The sequence below is a fragment of the Pelophylax lessonae genome (assembly GCF_965119305.1).
Source record: "Pelophylax lessonae genome assembly, chromosome: 13".
Lineage (NCBI taxonomy): Eukaryota > Metazoa > Chordata > Amphibia > Anura > Ranidae > Pelophylax > Pelophylax lessonae.
Window position 1 is genome coordinate 132,395,861 of NC_138780.1, and position 13,609 is coordinate 132,409,469.

Below are 13,609 nucleotides of genomic sequence, written 5' to 3' on the forward strand. Positions count from 1 at the left end.
TTTGCTGCTCCCTGGCAGCTTCAGGTATTTGGTGTATTAAGTAGATCAAATACCTACTACCCATGCAGCATGCCTAAAGGGGTTGTAAAAGTTTGGATTTTTTTTTAAATAAAAATAACAAACATGTTATACGTACCTGCTCTGTGCAAGAGTTTTACACAGAGCAGCCCAGATCCTCCTCTTCTGGGGTGTCCCACAGCGCTCCTGGCTCCTCCTCCTTCCTCCGCTGCTTTCCATGGGAGCACCCATGTGGCGCTCTCCCAAGTCCTGCTGCTGCATCTAGTGAGACAGACAGCGGGACTCGCCCCCTGCTCCTGCATCAATGGATTTGATTGACAGCAGCGGGAGCCAATGGCTCCTGCTGCTATCAATCTGTCCAATGAGATGAGAGCCAGCAGCTGGAGCTGCTGGGCTTGTGCATGGTGCTGGAGTGAATGGGCTCCGGTAAGAAAAAGAATAGAATGCATTAAGGTGAAAAACTGAGACTTTACAATCCTTTTACGTTCCCCCAATGACTAACATGCCCTGTAGTGATGGCAGTTTAATCTTCAGTGTTATGATAAAAAGTTGTAAGCACTAGATTTAAGACAGGAGCAGGCCATTTGAGTTAATAAAGTGGTCCAGTGTCTCTCCACCCTTTTTAAGTCAAAGCACCCTTTAAAAATCTGCACAGTCTCAAGGCACCCCAGTGTAAAATGTAGAAATCTTAACTTTTAGATTTACATCGCAGCAGAATCCCCACACTTAAGACACCCAACATTAGAGGTGATTTATTCTTTCAAATACACTTTGAACACTGCTAATAACTAGTATTACAGCATTTCTTCTTCCTCAATTTCTCTACCCCATGTAGAGAATGTGATCCCATTGCTGACAAAGGGGCAGGGGGGTCAAATAAGGATGCTGTCCTCCTTATCAACCAATGACATCAGCGGTTGTTGGGATGCTGGCGGCTTACCTGCACAGTGCCCAAGGTTGTAATGTTGCACAAAGAAAACCTGTGGCATTGTGTAACAAAGAAGCGTGTTTGATCTACCTGCTGGTTTGTACACAATTTTTGGGCAATTTGTAGGCATTTTGCCGAAGCACCCTGGTTAAAAAAGGCTGGTTTATGAACGTTTATTTAAAAAAAAAAAAAAATATCACAAACTCTACAACTCAGTTGAGCAACAAACTGAAATCTTTTAGGTGGAAGTAAAAATAAAAAAAATAAAATAATATGGTTGCATAAGTGTGCACACCCTTAAACTAATACTTTGTTAAAGCACCTTATAAATGAAACCAAATAAATTAAACAGAAAAGTATAAATCAATCATACATTATGGCCGGGTTACAGACATGCCCATTCCGGTTCCTTTTCAGGCTCCTACATACCGCACAAATATTTCCGCCCATTCTTCTTCATTGTTAATCGTTGAAGATGGCGTAATATGGTGCAGCTTCCGCCCTTATCCACTCACCAATGCAGAGCTAATGCGGACCCGCCCATGGGTCCATTAGGGGGATATATAGAGGCGTGGAGTCACGTCCGATGACCACGCCCCTGACGACGTGACGAGACCATGCCCCCACTAGCCAGCTTTTCTGATGATAGTGTGCTGGGAGACGCCGCTGCATTGGATCGATCTTATATACATGCTGCATGATGCCTTTAAAAATGTGAGTGTATCTACTTGTGATTTTAATAAATATATTGCTTTTTACAGAGTTACACTATGTCCCCGTTACCATTTTTCATATACCATAGATTGCTGATCGATTGCAAGTCGCCCAATATTGGAGGAGTGACATCTGGTGGGTTTCCATTGTAATAACATCAATCCTACAGTGGTCTATCCATTAATTTGGGTGACCCATTCATTCTGGTAACCTGCTATATTGCTTACTTGGTGACCCCTTTCTCCTGGTGTGGCTTCTCTCCTTTCATCTTACCTTGGGTTCTGGGACCTACCTGCTGGGACTTGTGGTTCCTTGAAAACCCTTTGGCAATCCAAATACTGTGCTTTATACACTTTCATTGGACACTATTGGATTATATATTCACTTGTATTCTTTTTTATGGACTATATTTATTATTATTATTTTTATCACTTATGTGTTTTTGCACAATCAGAATATTTCAGGAATTGGTAATTCATATATGAGTACTTAATTATGGCACTCATTTTTTGAGGATATTTTTGTTAGCGCTACACATATTTTTATTATTATTGTTTTGGGGATTTTTTCTATGAATCCTAAGTGTGCTGCTTTCACGGGGTATAAAATTTATAATATATTTGTTTTTTTCACATTAGCGCAGAAATTTTCCCACGTATACATTTGCTTTTGGAATTATGGCCAAAAAGTTAAACCTTGGTTTCATCAGACCAGAACAAATTTTCCCACATACTTTTGGGAGTCTTCAGGTGTGCTTTTGCAAAATTTAGCCAGAATTGGGATGTTTTTCTTCATAAGAAAGCCGTCTTGCCACTCTACTCCATAGCCCAGACATATGACGAATAAGGGAGATTGTTGCCATATGTACCACACAGCCAGTACTTGCCAGATATTCCTGCAACTCCTTTAACCACTTGCCGCCCGCCCAACGTCAAATGATGGAGGAGAAGTGCGGCTCTCGTTCTGGGACAACGTCACATGACGGCGCCCCAGAACGGCTGCTCTTCCACTCGTGGCGTGACCCCAATCTTGGTAAAGAGCCAATGACGTGGCTCTTTATCCATGTGATCGGCTGTGTCCAATAACAGCTGGTCACATGTAAATGAAGAAGTGCAGTTTATCGGCTCTCTTCGCCTCACGCTTTTAGAGTGTGTGGCGAGGAGAGCCGATCAGCGGCTCCTCCTCAAAGGGGAGTCTAGGACAGGTAATCAGGGCACTGATCATCAGTGCCCTGATTACAGTAGAATTTTTCCATAAGTCACCCCAACCAATGCTCATCAGTGCCCACAATCAGTGCCCATAGTGCTGCCAGTCAGTGCCTGCTCATCTGTGCTGCCCTTCAGTGTCCATCAGTGCTGCCTTTCAGTGCTCATCAGTGGCACCTATCAGTGCCCATCAGTGCAGCATATTAGTACCTCCAATCAGTGCCCATAAGTGCCACCTCATCAGTGCCGCCTATCAGTGCCCATCAGTGCCGCCTCATCAGTGCACATCAGTGAAGGAGAAAAATTAATTAATTCATTTCAAATTTACTGACAGAAAATAAGAAAAAAAAATTCTAAATTTTCTGTCTTTCATTCTTTTTTTTTTTTAGTAAGAAATAAAAACCCAGCGGTAATTAAATACCACCAAAGGAAAGCTCTATTTGTGTAAAAAAAATGATAAAAATTTCATATGGGTACAGTGTAGCATGACTGCGCAATTCAAAGTGTGACACCACTGAAGGCTGAAAATTTGCCTGGGCAGGAAGGAGATGAAAGTGGCATGTATTGAAGTGGTTAATGTTGCTGTAGGCCTCTTGCCAGCCTCCCTGACCAGTTTTCTTCTCATCATTTTTGGAGGGACGGTCTTTACTGTGTTCCATTGTATATCTAATGCCTTGGGAGTTCTTTTTTACCCTTCTCCTGACTGATACCTTTTAACAATGAGATCCCTCTGATGCTTTGGAAGCTCTCTGCAGACCATGGCTTTTGCAGTAGGATGCGACTAAGAAAATGTCAGGAAAGACCTACTAGAACAGCAGAACTTTATTTGGGGTTAATCAGAGCCACTTTAAATGATGGAAGTTGTGTACTGACTCCTATTGAACATGAGTTTAAATGTGATTGCTTAATCCTGAACACAGCTACATCCCCAGGTATAAGAAGGTGTGCACACTTCAGCAACCACATTATTATAGTTTTTTTATTTTTACTCCCTCCCACCCCCAAAAGATTTCAGTTTGTTTTTCAATTGAGTTGTACAGTTCATAGGTCACATTAAAAGGTGGAAAAAGTTCTGAAATGATATATATCTTTGTCTCTTTTTTTACATCACAGAAACCTGACATTTAACAGGGGTGTGTAGACTTTTTATACCCACTGTATATATAATATATACAGTGGGTACGGAAAGTATTCAGACCCCCTTAAATTATTCACTCTTTGTTATATTGCAGCCATTTGCTAAAATCATTTAAGTTCATTCTTCTTCCTCATGAATGTACACATAGCACCCCATACTGACAGAAAAACACAGAATTGTTGACATTGTTGCAGATTTATTAAAAAAGAAAAACTGAAATATCACATGGTCCTAAGTATTCAGACCCTTTGCTGTGACACTCATATTTAACTCAGGTGCTTTCCATTTCTTCTGATCATCCTTGAGATGGTTCTACACCTTCATTTGAGTCCAGCTGTGTTTGATTATACTGATTGGACTTGATTAGGAAAGCCACACACCTGTCTATACAAGACCTTCCAGATCACAATGCATGTCAGAGCAAATGAGAATCATGAGGTCAAAGGAACTGCCTGAAGAGCTCAGAGACAGAATTGTGGCAAGGCAGAGATCTGGCCAAGGTTACAAAAAGATTTCTGCTGCACTTAAGGTTCCTAAGAGCACAGTGGCCTCCATAATCCTCAAATGGAAGACGTTTGGGACGACCAGAACCCTTCCTAGAGCTGGCCGTCCGGCCAAACTGAGCTATCGGGGGAGAAGAGCCTTGGTGAGAGAGGTAAAGAAGAACCCAAAGATCACTTTGGCTGAGCTCCAGAGATGCAGTCAGATGGGAGAAATTTGTAGAAAGTCAACCATCACTGCAGCCCTCCACCAGTCGGGGCTTTATGGCAGAGTGGCCCGACGGAAGCCTCACCTCAGTGTAAGACACATGAAAGCCCGCATGGAGTTTGCTAAAAAACACCTGAAGGACTCCAAGATGGTGAGAAATAAGATTCTCTGGTCTGATGAGACCAAAATATAACTTTATGGCCTTAATTCTAAGCGGTATGTGTGGAGAAAACCAGGCACTGCTCATCACCTGTCCAATACAGTCCCAACAGTGAAGCATGGTGGTGGCAGCATCATGCTGTGGGGGTGTTTTTCAGCTGCAGGGACAGGACGACTGGTTGCAATCGAGGGAAAGATGAATGCGGCCAAGTACAGGGATATCCTGGACAAAAACCTTCTCCAGAGTGCTCTGGACCTCAGACTGGGCCGAAGGTTTACCTTCCAACAAGACAATGACCCTAAGCACACAGCTAAAATAACGAAGGAGTGGCTTCACAACAACTCCGTGACTGTTCTTGAATGGCCCAGCCAGAGCCCTGACTTAAACCCAATTGAGCATCTCTGGAGAGACCTAAAAATGGCTGTCCACCAACGTTTACCATCCAACCTGACAGAACTGGAGAGGATCTGCAAGGAGGAATGGCAGAGGATCCCCAAATCCAGGTGTGAAAGACTTGTTGCATCTTTCCCAAAAAGACTCCTGGCTGTATTAGATCAAAAGGGGGCTTCTACTAAATACTGAGCAAAGGGTCTGAATACTTAGGACCATGTGATATTTCAGTTTTTCTTTTTTAATAAATCTGCAACAATGTCAACAATTCTGTGTTTTTCTGTCAGTATGGGGTGCTATGTGTACATTCATGAGGAAGAAGAATGAACTTAAATGATTTTAGCAAATGGCTGCAGTATAACAAAGAGTGAAAAATTTAAGGGGGTCTGAATACTTTCCGTACCCACTGTGTATATATATATATATGTAAATAAAACTATACATATGATATACACGCAGTACTTTGCAAATGTTTTAGGCTCTTATGAAAAAATGCTATAAAGTGCGGAGGCTTTCAAAAACAACGTAATACATACTTTTAAATTTAGGAAATAACCTTCAAAGTGCATACATAACAGAAAAACCTAAATCAAAATTAGTATAGGGGGCCCTTTGTCTTTAGAACGGCATCAAGTTTTCAGGTATATGGTACAGTGCAAGAATAAAGAATTATTCTAAAACTGTGCCAGTGATCAAAAAAGGTAACGCAGGGTAATACACAATTTAATCAATGAAAGAATCAGCTGTGTAGAAGAAATGAAACTGGGTGATGAAAAGTCATGCTCTACTAACAAGTTGAAGGCATTAAAGACTGTGGAGTATAAAAAATATTACACAATGGCAAGGCAAGGCACAGCAACAAGACACTTGATGGTTTTAGGGCACCAACGAGGAGGTCTCTCACAGAGAGAAATTTCAGGAAAGGTAAACATTGCCAGACTTGCTTTTTTTTTTTTTAAAGCCCATGGTGTGTGAACACACTCAAAAGACCAGGTGCATAAAAAGTGCACACACGCAAACGTGAGAAACACAAAAACTGCACAGGGTGTGCGAATGGTCTAGCCTCCGAAGAGGTTGGACCTATACCTTGATCCCCCGGGGTGCAAGACTCCTGGCAGGGACTGAGGCACCTCCAATGGTTTGCCTGGCCGAAACCTGGCAAACCCCGTTCTCTAGGGGGACTGCCGAAACAGCCCACCCCAAGTACTAGGTGGGGCTCCCCCGAAGGGAGACCCCATGAGAGAGGGCGAACTAAGCCAGAAGGCCATGTCCACCCCCTCCCAAGACGTTCAAGGTAGGCCCGAAGATCCACACCACACCCACATTGCCAGACTTGCTGTCCAACTCACAGAAGCCCAAAGAGCAAGCAACTTTGAAGACCACAAATGCAGGAATCGCCAGGGAAAGCTATTACAGCAAATAGATACATTATAGTGACAGTAACATGAATGAAAAAAACATTAATAGGTGAGATGCTTTGAAAAAAATGGCAGCAGGTGCTCTGAACTGATAAGCCCAAATTTAAAATATCTGGCTCTAAAAGAAAGCAGTTTGTTTGCCAAAGGTACAGAAACCGTGAAGCATGGTTTGAGGCAGTATTTTTGCATACAAAATTGAAAATGTGGTAAGTCCCCTCAATGCTGAAAAGCACAAGTAGATACGTATCAATCATGCAGTACCATCAGGGAAAGGTCTGAGTTGATTTTCAGGTTGATGCCACTCAGAAACTCACCTTGCAGAAGGTGGACTTTTCAAGAAGTCAATCGCCTAGCTTTCAAGAGTGCAACAATGACTGAACCGGATTGGTCCTTATCCTTAGGAGCTGGGTTTCAGCAGCCAAGTGGTTAAAGCCAGAAACTAAGAAACAGGATGGGACAGAAGATCCACATATATGGAAGAGGCCACAGAGTGTCTACAAGGAGCCCAATGAGATCTGCTACCACATCCAATCAGGTAGAATATTATGATGATGGTGAGATGGTTAAACATAGTTGCATAGTAGTTGAGGTTGAATAAAGACATCAGTCCATCCAGTTCAACCTGTACAGGTGTGTGTGTGTGTGTGTTTGTGTGTTTGTGTGTGTGTGTGTCAGTGGCCTGCTCATTTCCCATAACCCTGAATGTTGTGATCTGTGAGATGCACGTCCAAGAGTCTTTTAAAAGTAGCCATACTCCCCGCAGCTACCACCAATTGTAGAAGAGAGTACCACATTCTCACCGCCCTTACAGTGAAGAACCCCTTACGCAGCTTAAGGTTAAAACCACCTCTCCTCTAATCTTATTGTGTGGCCACGTGTCTTCTTGCACTCCTTGGGACTAAAGAGTTTTCTACCTATGCTAGGATCGCCATTGAGGTTTTTGTAAATCGCTATCATGTCCCCTCTCAGGCGTCTCCTCTCCAAGGAGAATAAATTAAGCACTTTTAATCGCTCCTCATAATTAAGGTCCTCCAATCACCCTATTAGTTTAGTTGCCCTTGGATTCTTTCCAGTTCCAGCACATGCTTTCTGAGGATTGGCGACCGGAACAGGACAGAATACTCCAGGTGTGGCCAGACCAGGGTTTTAAAAAGTGGAAGGATTATAGCTTTATCTCTGGAGTATATCCCCTTCCTTATGCATGCTAATATTCTGCCGGCTTTGACAGCTGCAGCTTGACATTGCATGCTATTAGTCTATCTTCCACTAGAACCCCAAATCCTTCTCCATTCTGCAGTCCCCCAGAGGTCCCCCCCTTTAAGCATAATTCGTGTTTATGTTTTTTGCCCCCCAAGTTTAATACCTTACACTTCTCTACATTAAATCTCATGTGCCACGTAGTTGCCCACTCAGTTATTTTGTTCAGGTCATTCTGCAAGATTTCTATATCTTGATGAGAAGTTATTGCCCTGCATATCTTTGGGTTATCCGCAAAAACTTAGATTGAGCTACTGAGTTTGTCCTCCATGTCATTGATGAATAAATTAAACAAAATTGGTCCCAGGACTGAGCCCTGGGGGACCCCACTTACCACTCCAGACCAGTCTGAGTATGCATTATTTATCACCACCCTTTGGACACACCCATGTAACCAGTTTTCTATCCAAGAACAAACCTTGAGGTTGATGCCTGCAGACCTTAGCTTGTAGATTAAGCGTTTTTGGGGAACAGTGTAGAATGCCTTCTCCAAATCAAGATACACCACATCCACAGGTCTCCACCTATCTAGCTCACACCTCACCTCCTCGTAATGTTAGCAGATTAATTTATATACAATTGATGTTAGGCTGACCCCGGTTTAAAGTTTTCCGGAATATCCCTCCTCCCTTTTTTGAATATTGGTATCACATTAGCTTTCCTCCAGTCACCCGGTACAGTTCCTGTCAATATACTGTCTGTGATATCTATCTTGACCTATTGGAAACGGGCTGACCCCCCTACAGTTTTGCACTGTATGACGTTGGTGGACTCGGTCCTGCCTCTCTATAAGCTTACCTATATCAGTAGAAGGTGCCTGTCATGGATATGCAATAATGTCTGGTAGCTTACCTGTTCCTCATGTCTGCATTAAGGGCCAGACTCTTCCTTCTGGCTGCTTTTATCACCTCTACTTCCTGTTCCTGGCCAGCCCAGGTCATCACAGGAAACCTATATTAACCAGCGCACTGCAGGCCTGCCTTGCTGTTCAACAGTATTAGTTTCCCGTTTCCCGTGTGCTTGAACCTACTCCTCTGTGTACCGACTTTGGCTTGTCTCGGACTATTCCTGTTTGCCTGTTACCCTGACCTTTGGCCTGTCCCTTGACTACCCTTGTCTGCCTGTTACCCCGACCTCGGCTTACCCTTCACCATTCTGTGTGTCCTGAGTGGCTGCTTCCCTTCATTCCCTACGGAGCGTGACCTGGGGAACCCCAGGGGCCGCGACCTGGGCCCAGCTGCAGCGAAGTCTATCCTCACCACTAGAGGCTCTGGTGAACACCTGTTGGGTCTTAGACTCCGCGCCCTGGGGAATCTTGGGTTCACTTTCCGGTCCATCCGCAGCAGTCTGCTATAGGGTTCACTACCTTGCGCTGTGCCCCTGCCTCCAACAGGGTGCAGTTGTCTCCTGGCCACAGTGAGCACTTGACCACTACAATAGTGTTAGCTTTGCTTGTTGAAGAGACAATATATTATACCATTCTATCTGCCCTTCCTCCTCCCCCCCTTCTTGTCCCTGTACCCCTTCACGGCAAAAAGTGACACAAAATATAAAATTGCCGCTCGCTCTTTCTACCTGGAGAGCAAAATACGAGACCTACATTACATGGAGCATTACTGAAATAAAAGACAACCCTAATTTGGTTATCAAGCCTCAGATAAGGGGGCAATATGGTTGTGATAGAGAGACAGCAGTATATTAGCACATGCCAAAGAATTATGTCCAATACAGAGTGGAATAAATTTAAATAAGTCAACCTGCCAGGCACTATGGGGAATATAGAAAGAGTATTTGGCGATGCCTACTCGATGGCTTCATGGATAAGGACACGTGGGAGTACCTTAATGTGCAGCGTCCAGTGAAACCCAGGTTACATGCATTACCGAAGATCCCTAAAAGTCTGATTGATCTGGACACCCAAAAGAATCAGAGACTCTGTCTCTGAATGTGTTCATTTTCAGGGGCTCCCTCTTGGGGAGGGCATCAACTCTTTTACAGTCAGGAGATTTAAATTGACCCATGCTATATCTTATCGGGGCAAAGGTACATCGACGACATGTTCATGATTTAGGGTGGTAACCGATCTGAGTTTGACCTTTTCCTGCTCCAGCTCAGTCAGAACGACTTCAATCCCAAGTTTACAATGGTGTGTAGTCAAAATGTGATGACCTTTTTGGATGTCAAAATTCATGTAAGTGAAAATGGTCGACTTTTTTCTGACCTCTATAGGAAGCCCTCATCAGCCAATACTCTCTTGCATGCTGCTAGTAACCATCCAAAACCCGTGGTTCAGAGTATTCCTTATAGCCAGTATTTGAAGCTTAGGGGGAATTGAACAAAAACAGAACATTTTCTCTTACGGGCAAGAGAAGTCCAGGCATGCTTTTTAAGGAGGGCTTTAGTAAAAGTTGTCTTATAAAAAGCCTTTAATAGGGCTGGATCTAAAACAAGAGGCTCTCTCATTCATTTCTAAAAAGCTGGAGACCCTGTTACACCAAACTAGATTTATAACAAGGTTTTCCCAAAAACATTTACATTTACAGAAAAAAAAAACTCAAGTCATTGGCATCCCCCTACTGATGATCCTATCATTGCTAAATATGTAAGCCTTAACCCAGCAGTAACAAATAAAAGAGCAAGGTCACTTAGAGACCATCTGACTAAAAGCCATCCCTAAAAGGTTATCACCACCACAACAAGGCCCCAAGTCTCATGGTACATTCAGATGTAACAATTGTGAATTCTGTGAGTGGGTTAAAGAGGGGGCCAGGATAATTCATTCCAATTATCAATATTAGACACCCCGCTGCCAGACTGATTGCCAAACAATTGGGGTAGTATATTTCATGATTTGCAAATGTAACTTTTTTATGTTGGGAAAACTAGGAGACCCTTTTAGAAATGAATTTGGGACTATGTGTATTTCATTAAAAACACTAAGATGCCAACTACAGTTCATAGACACGTAGGTCTTTACCATAGCTTTAATTTATCTGCAATTACATTTTTCGCATTGGAACACATTGCCGAATCTGAATGTAGTGGGGACATTGATCCTCAACTACTCAGATTGGAAACTAAGTGAATCCTTACATTTAGAGCCATGAAACCTCCAGGCTTCAATGAGCACATCAGTTATAACACTTTTTTTTCATAAATAATCCATTGTATAGCCTTAACTGATGCCTGTCCATGTTTTTGTAGGCCTGCTCTACAAAAACGCTCAGCAGAAGCATCCGGATAGCTGACAATCGAGCAGCGATCTGGATGGAGTGTGTGGGGGGGATCACCAAAGGCAATAATTTAAGCAGCATTGAGAAAGGAAAATCTTCAGAAATGAAGAAGTCCTATACAATCAGAGAGAAGGCTATTTGAGACAGTGAAAAATCAAAGTTAAATTCTTGGAAGCATTGCCTCAGTTCTCCTGGTGAAGGCACTCTTATCATTAGTGACGGGAGATATCAGCAAATAACTGTAAACCTTGCCCTTGAAAGGTAAGATCTGAGTGGTTTCGAACGGCTTGCAAGAGTCTCTCTTTGGTACGATAAAAGTGAAAAGTAATAATGACATCCGTAGGGGGGATCATCTGGTTGTCTGAGTCATGGCACAGTGAATTCCGTTCATCTCTAAATGCTCAAGGGGAATAGCAAGTGCCAGCTAATGGGAGAAGGCCTTTATTCTACCTTGTAGATCAGTTATGGTTTCCGGCAGGCCTAGAATTCCTAAATTGTGTCTACATGCATGATTTTCTGCATTCTCCTGTTTATCGCAAAAGAAAATTCAGAATTCAGCTTGAAGATCCTCACTGTCTTTTGTGGCCTTCTAGGACCGCTGTGGCAGCATCCATACACTGTTCTAGTTAGTTAGTGTGGCTGCTAATATCTTTGAGGCCTTTAATAAGTTGAGATAATGGTTTGCAGGAAGCAGCTGCGATTTCCTCACGATCACTTTAAATTTATGTAGCATAGAGTCAGTGGGGGGCTTCTGAGGACTTGTATGAGCTTTGCAGGCTATCCTCCATAGATAGCTGCGTGGACTCATTTGGAGTCGGAGGTTCGGGTGCCATCTTGGATTTGGACTGCTGGTGCATGCCCCCACATGGAGGAGAGGGACCCTATGTCTGGGGGGGTGTATGCTACGTCAGCTGTGCGGGTGCTTTTTTCCAGCGGTACAGAGCAGAGGGATTAGGAAGCCATGGCCATCCACTATGCACATGCTCCCACAATGCAGAGCTATCTTTATGGTATTGAGTAATGAGTTAGGATTAACATTTTGGAGGAACTACATTTGATATAGTCACTGAGAAGATTTTAGTCAACTTTATTTTTTTTTGGTAACCCAAATGAACTTACTTTGGCTTTTCAGTTGTTGTTTCCTTGCGTAATAAATGCTGGTCTTGTACAAGGTTTTTTTTTAACAAGTTGTGAAAGAGGAATACCAAGTAGGTAGTACGGTACACAAGTCAAGATGGTGGAATTAGGCAATTATAGCTGAGGTATACAAAGCATAATAAATAGAATTTATAAGACACTAGGCAGCAAAAAGCTTGACTACGCTTATAGGGAGTCCCAGGAGGTATACACACACACACAGCTATAGGTACTCAGTTTTGTTACAACCAGTGTCAGAAGAAAGCCAACTCCCCAGAGGGGTGGGTGCTGTGTCACTCAATGAACATCAGAGGAATGGATTTTACGGTAAGTCAAAAATCCCATTTTCTCTTTCCTTCATTGACGGACACAGCTCCTGTCATTCTTGACCATTGGGACGTCCAAAAAAAGCAGTGTTAAACATGAGGGGTGGGAAACAACAAAAAATTCCTAAGGCTAAACAGTAGCCAACCAGGCAACAGGGGCTCAACTAAAAAAACTGGAGCCCACGGATGCCAAGCCATCCACTCCTCCAGCCCAACAACTGCAGCAGGGAGCTCAGAGGACATCCCTGCCCCAGTCACCAACCCCCAGGGTAGCAGGGGAACCCTGTTCAACCCCCCCCCCCCCTGTTGTGCACCAGGAAAAATCCAGTCAGCAGCAACTCCAACAAGCGCCCCTTAAGAGTATGTGGCAAAAGCCAGCTCATAACCTCACCCCGAGGGGTGGGGGGGTAAGGGAGTGGGGGAAGGCCTGAAGACCCACAGAGACCACTGAATTTTTAGAGGGCAAGGGGAGGGGAAGGAGGGGGTCCCACTATCCCAGGGAGGGGCCCACGTCCACCCCAAAATGCTCCAGGGGCAGAGGGGGGGACAGCTACTTATACCAGGAACAGGGTGCGCACCACTCCTGACAGATCACTGCTCCATCGGGATGTGGGTGGATGTCAGCCAAGAGGAACGCTGCGACTCAGGCTGAGGCCAGGTTGTATGGGCCCTCACAAGACGTTTAACTCGCAGGCCAGCCCACGTCCAGTGGGGCTATGTCGCGGCCGACCTAGCGCAGAGCTGAGGCCTGCGCATGCTCGCTGGCCAGACTAGGGGGAAACTCTGGATCTAGATTATCCAGGCCGTCACCCAGTCCCGCAGTTGATAGTAGATTCTTGCAGGAACAAAATAACAAAGCTAGGAAAAAATCCTTTTAAAAAGGAAAAAGACTGCCAAGACCAGAGATCCCAACAGGGAACTAGGTCCTTACTCCTGTCTAGGCAGAAAAAAACTGAGTGCCTATAGCAGAGTGTGGG

At 43.8% G+C, this 13,609-nt stretch overlaps 1 protein-coding gene across 2 annotated transcripts in view; it reads right to left on the reverse strand.

Moving 5' to 3' along the window:
* The window catches only part of TTBK2 (tau tubulin kinase 2), a 252,244-nt gene that overhangs the window by 76,444 nt on the left and 162,191 nt on the right, over positions 1-13,609 (reverse strand). The window lies entirely within an intron of this gene.